The following is a 13,817-nucleotide window of genomic DNA, read 5'->3' as shown; positions in this document are numbered from 1 at the left end:
CCGGTGGGTGAACCCTTGCAAAGGCATTGAACAGATTCACAAGCAGTGGAGCCCATAAAGCCTGACGGTCCATAAAAACATCAGCTGGTACCCCATCGGGCCAGGAGTTTCACCGCTGCTACATTCACCCAAGGCCCTCTGCACCTCTGCTAAATCAAACACCAAAGGGATAGCAACAACACCTTGATCATTTGTGTCACCAGCTTCAGACGCCCCAGTACCACTCGAGTATATCATCGATAAATGTTCTATCCACCTTGATTCCTGTGTGTGTACATCTGTGGAGAGGCCAGTAGATTTCCCTGACATAGGAGGCATTTAGCACCTTCCAAAAACCAGAGCTGTCCTTAACCATGATGATAGCTGTCTGAAGAGCCTCCCAGGCCCTCTCCTTCAGCTCCTTTACCCTGACTGCTCAAGCCTATCTATATATAGTGTGCGTGATCTTCTAACAAGTTACCTGTCTTTCGGGTCAGTGCGCAAGTCCAGATGTAAGTCAGCCAGGGCATTAGTGCAGGATGACTCGAACCATCCACGGGAATGCAACTTTATGGGACGGAATTCACGTGACCGGGCTTGCTTTATGTTAGTCCCTAACTGATTGTTGATTGATTAAGTGACCAACGAGGGTAGAGGAGATGCAGGCGTGGGAATAAGAGGCCATGTGTTAATTCAGTTTTTATTCGTGGTCTGAATGTTGCTGGAAGGGCAGGAGGAGGCATGCCGCTGGGTAACAGGATGTATGGGTCAGAGGTGGAGTGGTGATGGGGATTAATGGTTGGTGGTTGATTGGGTCAAACGAAATAACAAACATGTCTACTCCTGTTGTCTTAATGGCCCAAGAACAACAAAGTCAGTTTGCACTGCCTTTGCATTGCTTTACAGCAGTGCCCCTCTTCAGTTCCCTCTCATCCAATGGGGATGATGAGAAGCAGATCCTGTTGGGGTCGACCTTCTTAAGAGTTTAGTTGCTGAAACGGAGTTGCCAAGGGGGGGTTTCAGTATTCTGCTGCTAGGACAGTATGTGATCAACTACTTGCATGAAGAATGAGTACATTTTAATGTTAGATTTCGTTTTATTTTTTCTTTAATTAAAAGCACACAAGTTTGACTGACTAAAAGTACACTAGTTGCTTTCCGTTTATTAGGGCTGAACTACCAGACAGCACAAGCTGTAATTGTGAACTTACAGTGAGCTTACAGACATCCATTGCTTATCTTTGGCTGGTGCTATTGTCAACCTCATTTGATTGCCTCTTATTCAGCAACTTGCCATCCTTTTCTTGTGTTTGTTTCTTCCCTGGTATGTTTATCAACAACAAGGAGCCCCAATATCGTCAGCACAGGACCTCGGGGAACAATGATTATGTGAACAACAGTGGTCCCATGCAACATTAAATAAGTCTCTTGATAAATACAGACACAGTGGAACCTGTATTGGAGTGACTTGTCCAGCCGGACAGTGGTCAAAAATCCTTTAATAAATTCAACAAAATGAGCGGAAAATATCCTTCAACACTCTCTCGTTGTGGGGTACAAGCCTGCACCACACTCAAACACAAACAACACTTTAGTACAATCAAAGTGCATAGAAAGGGCTTTTAGGCAAAGAAGCAAGGATTGTTCTTTAAATCATTATAAGAACAAATGTTTTCAGGATGTGCCATTACGACGACAGGGTACATATTATATACACACAGTATATGGCACACAATTTAGTCGACGGCGTTTCGATCCCACTTATTGAATCAAAGGGATCATCATCAGGACAATTTAGTAAATGCCTAATAAGTACAAGCCTCTAGAACCTAAAAGGAACAGGAAAGGGAACGCTTTAGAACTTTAAAATGGTGTCATATCGTAAATAGTGACAATAAGTGCAGGGGGGTGATTAAGATGCAACAATTCCAAGTACAGGTGACGAGCTTAACGCGTGTGCTGGGCTAGTAAAAGACGTGGCGACATATAGTTGTGCCTATATGTGGAACGATAGCGTGTAATAAGAAGGTTAATTCCATGTGAGCAGGGAACAACCGTGATAGTATCCTGTCAGATAAATTCAGATAATGGTACCGAGGTCTGGAACGGTATGTATACGTGATAAAATGTAAATGGGGCAAGGTGCCCCGTGACCGGTTGTTTGCAGGGGGGGAAAAACGGGTGAAATGCCTCCTGGAGACGGTGATGTAACGAGTCAGGACGGCGCAGTGAGAAGACCGTGGACCAAAAAGTTCACCAGCGACATTATGGTATAGGGTCTGAGTCATTGAAGTCGCCGCAGTAGGGACCAACAATTGGAATAATACGGTACCTAGAAGAGAGGCAACCATCAAGCTTATAATCAGGGCCGAGTGATTGCCGCGAAGGATAGACTAAACGTGGGGTGACTTACCGGATCAGTCGGCCGTTCTCGGCAATGCGAGCTGGAAGATGTTTAGCGGGAGGCGGTAGCCGCGCGCTCTAATAAGTAAGTCTCAAGGGATGTCAGGGAAAGTGAAGAGGGGCTACCAGACTCAGTAGCGCTCGGGAGTGAGGCGGCCATCTTGGAGAGGTGACGTGCAACCGAGGGGTGGGTGAGAGTGACGATAGTGCTCGTGAATAGGAAGGTTAACAATCTATGATCATCAATTACCATTGAAAATAGCTGTTCACTCTGATACATTATAATAAAATTACAGATTGACATGAGAAGCAAGAAGGACTCGTAAAAAGTGATGGGAGGACAGTTTGTACAGATCATTCTACTCATTACTTTACAAAGTGTTGAAATATATTGCAACTCCAGAATAACTAGGGAGAGTGAGGGAACCAAGGTCAATGGACAAACGGTGATAGGTTAGACCAGATTGGTCCAATCTTCCTGGAGGTTAAGTCCGGTATTGAGACTGTCAGATCTTAGTATCCATTTCAATTCCTCTCTGTTGAGGAGTCTTGTAAGGTCACCTCCCCTGGGCGGAAGTATGATCTGATTTATCACTGTCCAACGTACATCGTTCTCATTATGCCCTTTCTCGGTGAAATGTTCGACAAGTGGGGCATTTGCTGTCTTGCACCGAATCCGACTGCGGTGCTGTGAAATCCGTAGTTTTATTTTCTGCGTTGTTTGTCCCACTTAGATTTTATTACAGGGACAAAAAATAGCGTAGATCACATTACAGCTGTTACAATTTGTGAACGTACCATGCTCACTCCTTACATTCTCAAAGACGAATTCCTTACCCTCAATGCAAAATGAACAAACAACACAAGAACCACACTTATGATGACCCTTCACAGGGGGCAGATCCCAATGATCAAAAAGTGTTACATTTGAAGATGTTACGGTAGGCATTGCCGCCCTGACAAGTTGGTCCCTCAAGCTCTTGTTTTTTTTTTAAGGCAAACATCGGTCTTTCAAAGTTCAATGTACCTGCGTTAATGATGTGCCAATTCTTTTTGATGATTTTGCAAACTTTATTGGACATGGGAGAGAAGGTGGTTACACAAACCAGTTTGTCAGTGGGTTTCTTGGGTTTGGATTCCAGAAGTGTCTCACGGGGGCAGTACCATGCCCTCTTCATTGCATTTCTCACCAGGCGGCGCGGATAGCCCCTGTGTTGTAATTTCTCAGACAAAGTGTTTGCCTCCTGAAAGAAATCAACTTTCTGGAAGCAATTCCTCCTCAGTCTGAGGAATTGAGAAAAAGGCAAACTATCCCTGAGTGCCCTGGGGTGGGAGCTATGATAACTAAGCAGGGTATTCCTTTCCGTAGGTTTACGGAAGAGGGTGATAAACAAAAGGCCATCCTTATGTTTAATGCTTAGGTCCAGGAAAGATATGTCACTTTTGCTGTGGGATAGGGTGAAAGTAAGACCATTACAATTGTTGTTTAGCCAATGGAGAAAGGAGTTAAGGTTTTCCACCGGCCCATCCCAAATCAAAAAAATGTCGTCGATGTAACGTTTCCATTGTAAGATGCCTAGATGGAAGGGATTGCTAGGGACAAGTATGGTCACACACTCCAGCCAGTCCACGTACAGGATTGCCAGGGTAGGAGCAAAAATGGCTCCCATGGCAGTCCCTCTAACTTGCTGGTAGTACTGGGAATCAAAGGCGAAAAAGTTGCGAGTCAGTCAGACCTCCAGTAGTTGGATTATGAACAGTGTGGGTACTGTATGGGGACGTGTTCTTTTGTCTAGTATGCTTTCCATGACCAATAGCGATTCTCGCTGTGGGATATTGGTATAGAGGGACTCTATGTCCATGGTACACAGAGTCTCTCTGGCCGGGTCAAAAGGGTGGTTCTCGATAAGGTTGATCATAAACATACTGTCCCGAATGAAACAGCATGTTTCAGGCACAAAATCTTTAAGAAAGAAATTCACATAGTGGCCAAGGGGCTCCAATATGGAGCCACAATCGGATACGATCGGTCGACCAGGTGGAGAGTCAAGATTTTTATGAATTTTGGGTAGAGTATAGATTACAGGCATCCTGGGATTCGTCACATTGAGGTAATCTAGTTCGTGTTTACTTAGAAACCCAGTATCGTAACCCTCCTGAGTGATTTGTCTAATCAATTTTTGTAATTCTTTGGTGGGATTGGTAGGTAATGGACAGTAATGATCTGTATTAGAAATCTGACGTTTAATTTCAGTTTTATAGTCATCTGTGTCTTGCAGGACAATCCCCCCACCCTTGTCTGCTGGTTTTATGACAAGTTTGTTGTTATCACGGAGGGATGAGATGGCTGCCTTCCCATCTAGGGAGATGTTATATGGGATGAAAACATGTGATTTGGCCAGTTCTGTAATCTCTTTGAGGATAACCTTCTCAAAGGTGAGTATTTCTTTAGGGGTCATGTAGGCAGATGGCGAGAAGGTCGATGGAGGTCTGAACGGGTTGGGGTGGTTTCAAATCAAAGAAAGCACGGAGTCTGATTTTCCTGAAAAAACCTAATAATTCTGATTGCAGATCCAGAAAATTAGGATAGGTGGATGGGACAAAGGATAGCCCTTTACTGAGAATGGAGACTTCTGCACTGGAAAGGATATGATCAGATAAATTGAACAAAGGGATAGTCATATTGGAATTGTTTGTTACCACTGGTAGAATTTCTGGCGTGTCTGTCTCTCGCCCGGGGGATTGTACCACCTCGGTTGGCGTTTTACCCTGCCCCTCCGCCCTTGTTCGGAAGTACCTCTTCCTTAAAAATGAGGGTTCTGATTGTAGGGGTTTGGATTATGTGATAGTTCTGACCCTGGGGAGGGAACCAGCACTCTATCAGAAGATTCGGCAGAGGAATCTGTAAAGCCAACAACAGTGTTTCTTCTGTTGAAGCGGCCCCAAGGTCTGGGATTTTGCGGGGTCTGATTAAAGTTACGATTAGAATAGAAATCCTTGTGGAGGTATGGATATGCCCGTTCGGCTGTAAAGGATTTAATATCTTTCTTTACTTTATTCGATTTTTTATTTTGCTCAAGCCGGTGAAATTCTAGTACAGTTTTCTCTACTTTGTCCAATAATTTCTTTGCATCCGAAACAGTGTTGTTATCATTAATTTGTTTCTCTATGTCTTTAATGAGTTCATCCAATTTTTTAAGTTCATCGGTTGCTGTTTCAATTTTGTTGAATTTATTAAAGGATTTTTGACCACTGTCCGGCTGGACAAGTCACTCCAATACAGGTTCCACTGTGTCTGTATTTATCAAGAGACTTATTTAATGTTGCATGGGACCACTGTTGTTCACATAATGTTTCTTCCCTGGAGCATAGCTTGTTTAACCCCTTCCATGCTGGCCCGTTTCCGACGCTGTGTGGTAAACAAAAGAACAGGGCGGGGCTGTGACGAACCCCAGCCGTCATCAGCACACGAGCGCCGCAGAGCGTGATGGCTGGGATTCGTCACCAGCATGGAAGGGGTTAAGACCTTTTTGATTGGCTGACTTGTTTCCTTCCACTTTAGGGGTCAACTTTTTTTCTAGCTCTTTCCCTCGTGGTGTGCACCCCTCAAATATGTGCCCCTGTGCTGCGTTGCTTTCTCCCCCTCCCAGCGTGTCTTGAAAAACACAGCTATAGGGATATTTGTACTGGGGTATGATTGAAGAACAGATTTTACAGGTTGTTTTCGTTTTATTGCCTGTATTTCTTGAAATACATGAAAAAGCACACTGTGGCACACACCGACTTTTATGGTGCTGAGTGAATGGATAATGTAATGCACTTAGCTGGTGTCTAAGGTGGAAAGTGAACTTTGTATAACACGTTTTCTGGAGGCCCATAAATCTGCTGCTCGTTCTACTACAGACGATCAAATGGCTGAAATCCTGTGGAAAGTAAAGTGGCCTGGGCAAGATTAAATCTGACAATTTCATTTATAAAGATTAAAAAACATTGAGCTCAATGTACAGTTTTGATACCATAAGAGATGTTTTCTTTTTCTCTGGTATTTTTAAATGTTTTTTCTTGTACTTTTTATTTAAAACGTTGCTCTACAGACAAACATTGTCAAAACCTGCAGCCTGACACTCCTGTTATAAAGAAGACATATTGGTGTGGCCAATGCTTTTTTTTTTAATAAGTCATTTTTGTTGTACAAGGGTTTTGCTTTCTGTTGATGACACAAGGTATTTTTTCCTCTTCTTTTTTCTTCTGGTTTGTTTACATATTCTAGCACATTTTTTTTTGTTTCCCTATACACTGCTCTGGAATAATGGCTATTGTGTAATCTGAATAAGAGGGCGCTCAGTGGAAGGAAGCAGGAAAAGCTGTCCAGCACAACATTGTGGTGGCGAGGAGGCAAGCAGTGAAAAGGTTTACAATCTTGGTCATTTAATGTCTGTATTATCACAGAGAGGGTCGTTCCTATAGGTGACTGGTTCTTGATCTCACACCTATCTCTTACATACCCTTCATGTAAAGCGCTCTGATACCCTCTCCGGTCATGTTCACGCTATGTAAGACTTCATAAATAAATCAAATAAAATAAATAACGCACCATCTTGGTATTGAAAAGTGAGGCTGCAAAGTCAGTACACTGGCAAGTTCGTGCTACTAAAAAATGGCATGTGTTTGAAAAACCTGGAAGTGTCAGTCAACAGAGAAAGGTGCCAGGGGATGCATGTAAGGCAGACATATCCGAGTGTGAGTCCCATAAGTGCCAAACGAGGGAAGAGGCCTGGGGGCTCTCATACCTGATTACCCCATCGTCTGAACACTGGGATCAGGCTAAACTCCTAGTTAACTGCTTAATGAGCACCTCGGTGTGTGGACAGGGAAGGTTCTATTAGCACTGCTCACATTACTGGTAAACTCTCGCTTGTGGTGCTGTCCAGTCTTGGAGGCCACATCTCCTGAAGCATTAAGGCCGACTGGAGAATGGGGCTTCCAAATGGATGATGGTTTTAACCTTGGGACAACGGAAACTAGTTTCCCATACTAAGGGTAGCGAAGGCATGTGTGGATCAATCTCCCAGCAAATCTTCATAGCACCAGACTAGCAGTAAAACTTTCAGGTGCAATTTCTCACTCTCTCAAGTTCTGCTTTGCATTTTGATACTTATGTTTAAGTATAATACTTCAATTGTCTTCTGTTCATCGTTTCTTTAGCTTGGTAGCCCAAACAAGTGCATTGTGGTCTTGGTATTAGTGTGTAGGTGGAAGTACAGCTTAGTGGTTTCTTGATATACATATGTTACATACCTACATAGTGTAAATCCTAATACATGTTTCGCTCTGTTTTGAGCTCTTCAGAGGAGTTACGCAGAGCTGGTTGGAAAGCAGTTGAAACATCACAGCATCGCGGACACTGGTCAGTAAGACAGTCATTTCCCTCGGTTCGTTGACACTCGCTCCTAGTAAGCCATCTTGGTAAAACCAAGCAGACAGACATATTGTGTGGGAGATCTCCATCAGGCACCAGTACTCACCTACAGCTGTAGTTCATGGCTTATGTATACCTTTCTCTGTCCCTAGACTTGCAGTGTGGACCTTTTTATTAAAATTACCTGATGAGTGTTCAGAACTGACAGAGATGCAAGTTCAGTTCATAAAGCCTTGGAGGCTGTCCAGGGAATCCTTGCCCTGAGGAAGTGAAGCAGAAGTATATGTAGGGACTATGCCAAGATTAGACGGGGCCATACATGGGTCAGTTAATTATACCCTGGGGTTTCGTTTAGTCTTTAGTGTGTGATCGCACCACGGCTGCTTTTGTTTTGCTATCATGGTTAACCTCATCTGGCACTCCTTAAGGGACCACAGCCTCTGCTATGGCAAGGCAATACTTGGCAGTTGCCTAGGATACCACCCTTTCCGGAATGGAAACCAAAATCAGCCCTGACAAAAATGTTGAAACTATCCCACTGCTGCATTAGGCAACAATTAAACAGGAGCCTTGGGGCATGATTGGGTCATGGCAGCCCATTCTGCTCTGAAAGCAGCCTGCAGTCCACTGGGTGCCCCCTAGGAGGGCTAAATGAGCCTCAGAAACTTCAGTCATGACCTGTTGTAAACTGGGCAAATAGCCTTCCGCCTAGGGTGCCAACTACACTTGTACTAGCCATATTTAGTGGTTGCACTGTATCTTCCTTTTTTGCAATTGGGATCCGGCTTTTGATGTATGAGGTACTGGTGACCGCCAGATGTTAGTGGCCTGCAGCTTTTGTGTGGGATTTAATTCTGCACTGCCCAATAGTGATGATTAAACAGAGGGTCAGAATGTTATAGTATAAATCTGAGTGCATGTGTCAGGATTAATCCCTGGTAAATGGGTTTAATGCCTGGATCGTGCGATATTGAATATGCCCTGGCTGCATTAAACTTGCAGACATTGCACCTCTTTATCTCAGAAGCATATTAAATGTACTTTTAAAAGCAAAAAAATACCGCTCCTTTTTGAGTATTTTTGATTGTTCCAAACAGTAAGCGAACACTATTACAGCACATTAAAATGTTTTTGTGTTCACCACAGTGGCAAGATATGTTGTTTTGTGTCATTTGTGGAGCCACAAACTCAAGGTTAGAAAAGAAGAATATCTAAGAATTCCCTCGGGACAGCAACAGAGTTCGCCCTGGTGGTATTACCAGGGTGGGATGAGGTGGCCTATGATGAAGCATGTCACATTAGTGAGTGAGTCCACTTCATCCAAATCTTGGAATTGCCATTCTCAATAGGAGACACACAAACATAATATGGATCTGTGGATATGAAGTAATAAATATCGGACCCACACATACAGGCCTTGGGTATCTCTTCTTTAGAGGCATCTGGTGTACAGTTAGCTCGCCATTTTTGTGTAATATAGTTACTTTGGAGGCAGGTGTGGTTATCTCTCAGCCTCTCTCTTTCTCCCTTCGTGTTCTATATAATCTCCCTCTGATTCCATGCTACCTCGGGTCTGATTACCTTCTTCTGCCTGAATTTAGTGATATATTGCAGCCAGGCTGAGCCTTGGTAGTCCAATGCTGCGCTGTGTATCAATGACATGGACCCAAACAGCTGCTGCGGCAAAGCAGGAAACCTTTCCATATATATAGCAGACTAAATGTAGAAGCCCATCACCCAGTTCTTCAGGAACCATTCCACCCACACCTGTTTCAATCTCTGTTCCCCAGCATTCCCCAATTTGCCTTTCCCGGGGATGACACCCATGTTAATCAGATCGAGCACATCCCAGAACTCCCCTTGTGAATCTTTTCCCTTGATTTTGTCAGTATGTGCCATGCTATTTCCAACGAGGCTGTCAATGTGGGACTCGCTGTACCAAACAGGACCGGCTGGAATTCAATGTGGCCTGTGCCACCCCGCCCAGCACTGAAGGTGTTGCCATCCCTGGCTGTGCCCAAACCTGTGCCACTGCTGTGCTAGCGCTAATGCTACCCCCCACCAATCCCCGTACTGGCCCCTACCGTGAGCATCTACGAGGGGCTCCTTCTTCCCACCTGGCTAACCCCACCCGTGTTAGATGAGAAGGATGCGATTGGGGCTGTTTGTGTGGGAACGGGGGGACTCACGGCCACAGGCACAGCTTCACCTTGTGGAGTCGGAAATATGACCACATTACTCTGTCCCATCACCCCCACTTTTCCATTGTAGACCGGAGACGTGGTGCCCTGCCCTACTTCCGGGGTGTGTGGGGGGGGGGGGCAGGCATAGACCACCTGACCCGTAGACTCGCCCCTCACACAGGGTGTTGTCTGAGACACATCTCCTGCCATTCCAAGGAGCGTGTCATTATATCGTGCTCTCACACTTTGATGCTGTTTTGCCATTGCTGGCTGTTCCACCCCATGGCCCATGACACCCGCTTCAGCGCCCAGTCGATGCCATGTGTCTGTATCGCCTTCCACAAGGCGATAAACGAGCGAAGCTCCTCCTACCTTGCCCGGTTGTCAGTGGAATAATGTGCACATTTTGGTGCCATTACTGTAAGAATACGACAGAAGATTAGTTGACCCTCAGAAACGTCCATTGCACCATAATGCTGCTTGAAACAGTTCCTACCCCAAGCTGTCGTAGAGCTCTACTCACGTCCCAGGTCATATGAGTGCCCGCAATGATATACAGATATTAAACTGATAAGAAGAGGTCAAGCTCTACTTGTTTTTAGACCCTCCGAGAGAAACGCATGAACCTGCAGATGGATGCTGGATGCCCAAACATTTGCCTCGCCGAGAAGCCTGACCTGCAGGACCTTGGCTCGTATGCCAAGCTAGTGGCCCTGATCTCTTGCCTTCTCACAGGGGAAAAAGCATACCCTGCACCTCGCCAGCCTCCCCGATCTGAAGTGCTTATGGTTCTCGCCTGCTATGCTGTGCACATGAATAAAGGCAGAAATCATTAGCAGATGCATCTGCGCGATCGTCACCCATAACACGGTGCGATCATTCACCAGATCGAGGCTTCCCCACATGCACCCTGAGTGCCTTACAGACCATAGGTACGTTCCCTTGCACCTACATGGCATCCGCCTGAGCGTCCAACCCTTGGTGCTCACCTCCAGCTTTATTATTTAATCCCTTTACTCCAGTATTGGAGCTTTCATAGATTCACATACCGGAATCATTTCCCTGTCATTGAGACGGGAGTCTCCGGTATATAAAAAGCAATGCTTAGCAGTATAGCTAACTGAAAAAAGGCCTAGGCCCATTTCCCTTTTACCTTTATGTAAAAAAGGACCAACCTTTTCCCTTAGCCAATCAGAACTCCTCACCCTCAAGAACCCTCCTGAGAGAACCTTTTGCCCCTCAGATTTTCTACCGGCACGTTGTGCTAGGGAGTCTCCTTTTGAGCTCTGCTCACACTCTGGATTTCCAACTTTGTAGAAGCTTGATTTCATTCTATTTTCTTGTAGATTTGAGATTTTTGTGACCTGTTTCTCATCTACATCCTGTAGAATGTCTGGAAAAGAGAAAAAGGGTCTTTTTAGAGCCTTTGCCACCTGCTCTAAGAAGAGACTCTACACTGATGACCCACAAGAAGACTGCATTTATTGTCTTTATCCGAACCACAAAGCCAAGGACTGTAAGGTATGTCGCACTTTCTCTAGCAAGACCCTTAGAGATCGTGAGGGACGCCTTTTGATATGGCTTCAGAAGATCAAGGCCAGAAAGCAGGTGGTCTCTAGTGATAGTGACCAGGAGTCCTCCTCTTCATCTAGGAGATATAAAAAAAGAACAAGATCTCCTCAAGCTCACTCCTCAGGGTAAAGTCCTGAGAAGGCCCTAAAAAAGACCACTCATGGGTCTTCAGGGCGTAGTCCTTCCAAATCTCGCCAGCCAAAAGAAAAGGAGAGCAAAGGACACACTTTAAAAAAAAAAAAAGTATCCAAGGGAGCCTCTTCTGAGCCTTCAAAGACCCCACCTTTGGTCCAAGAGTCCTTCAGGAAGCCATCCTCTAGTATTCCTGAGGAGAAAAGCCAAAAATCAACATCGTCGATGGGATCGTCGACGAAGAAGTCCTCGTCTACCGCGACGACCACAGAAGTACAGAAGCTGCCATTGATTGTGATAGTGTTGACAGCGTCAACGGGAGCATCGATGCCGGTAACATAGACGCCGGTAACAACGACGACGACATCGCCGATGATGGCAACGACCATGTCGACGATGGGATCGTCGTCGGGAATGTCGATGACGATTACTATGTCGTCGGCGAGGAATTGTTCTAGTGCAGTGTCGACGACGACAACAACATCGTCGACGGTAGTGTCGACAGCGATCTCGTTGACGGGCTCGTCCACAAGAGAAACTCCAGAAAAACAGAAGAAGAAGATCACACCAGCAGTGACTTCCCCGAGCAAGATTACTCCTCTGGTTCCATCGCACCTTTTGGAGGAGGAAGAGTCGGATGAGGAGGAGGATGACGGACCCTTCGGGTATGCCAGTAGCCCATCGCAACTCCACGTGAAATGTCAGGAGGATGAGGATGAAGAGGGTTATGAATAATATGACAGCCTCTCACAACATCGTTACCAATAAGGACCTCAGGAGGAGATGGTCGCCATGCCATCCTCAATGATGATGGACTTGCAGTTCATGTTGGCAGATTATAAGAAGAGGTTTCCTCTGTCAGTAGTCCCTCAGGAAGTTCCTCTTTCACATCCCCGTTCTATTCGGCTACTCCAGTCCGGAGCAGAGAATCGCTACTGAACACTACTCCACGACTATGCCAACACCCTCGCCCCACTGAAGAAACCCCCCAGCAACCACACCAGCAAGAAAGCCACCTGGTTCTCCGACGAGCTCCTGGCCTCCAAACGCGCATGCCGGAAGCTGGAAAAGGAATGGCTCCACGAACGCTCACCAGACAACCACGCAGCCCTCAAGGACGCTACCCGCAGACACCACCACCTCATCAGATCAGCCAAGAGGTCCTCCTTCAAAGACCGCCTGGATAACAACGAACTCAACAGCAAAGAGCTCTTCCGCATCGTGAAAGAGTTAGCCAACCCCAGCGCCAACATCAACGACATCCCACCCTCACAGGATCTATGCAACTCACTGGCAATCTTCTTCCACCGAAAGATCGCTGACATCCACGACAGCTTCAACACCATGACCACGCCAGTCCCCACCGGCCCCCCAAACACAAGCAACATCAACCACCTTACCTCCTGGTCCAACGTCCGCGACGACAAGACGCGCAAGGTCATGAACTCCATCCACTCAGGATCCCCGACAGACCCCTGCCCCCACCACATATTTAACAAGGCAGACACAGTCATCGCCCCCCAACTACGTAAGCTCATCAACGTCTCCTTCGAAATAGCGACATTCCCGGAAAGCTGGAAGCATGCCGAAATCAACGCCCTCCTCAAGAAGCCCAAGGCAGACCCCAAGGACCTCAAAAACTTCCGACCGATCTCCCTACTCCCGTTCCTGGCAAAGGTCGCCGAGAAAATCGTCAACATACAACTAATCCGCCACCTTGAAGACAACAACGTCCTGGACCCGTCCCAATCTGGATTCAGACGGAACCACAGCACCGAGACCGCCCTCATTGCCGCCACAGACGACATCAGGCGCCAACTAGACAACGGTGAAACTTCTGCCCTCATCCTCCTTGACCTCTCAGCAGCCTTCGACACGGTATGCCATCACACCCTGAAGACACGCCTCCAAGAAGCCAGAATTCAGGAAAAAGCCCTAGACTGGACCACATCCTTCCTCTCCGGCAGAACCCAGAGCGTCCGCCTACCACCCTTCCGCTCAGAAGCCACCGACATCATCTGCTGCTTTCCCCAGGGCTCTTCCCTCAGCCCGACGCTGTTCAACGTCTACATGGCCCCCCTCGCACAAGTGGCCCACCACCACGACCTCAACATCATCTCCTACGCCGA

At 46.3% G+C, this 13,817-nt stretch overlaps 1 protein-coding gene across 1 annotated transcript in view; it reads left to right on the top strand.

Moving 5' to 3' along the window:
* The window catches only part of B4GALNT3 (beta-1,4-N-acetyl-galactosaminyltransferase 3), a 751,466-nt gene that overhangs the window by 31,081 nt on the left and 706,568 nt on the right, over positions 1-13,817 (top strand). The gene's annotated exons all lie outside the window — the stretch shown is intronic.

The sequence above is a fragment of the Lissotriton helveticus genome, chromosome 1_1 (genome assembly GCF_964261635.1).
Source record: "Lissotriton helveticus chromosome 1_1, aLisHel1.1, whole genome shotgun sequence".
NCBI classification, from domain to species: domain Eukaryota; kingdom Metazoa; phylum Chordata; class Amphibia; order Caudata; family Salamandridae; genus Lissotriton; species Lissotriton helveticus.
This window is presented reverse-complemented; position numbering and strand designations above follow the sequence as displayed.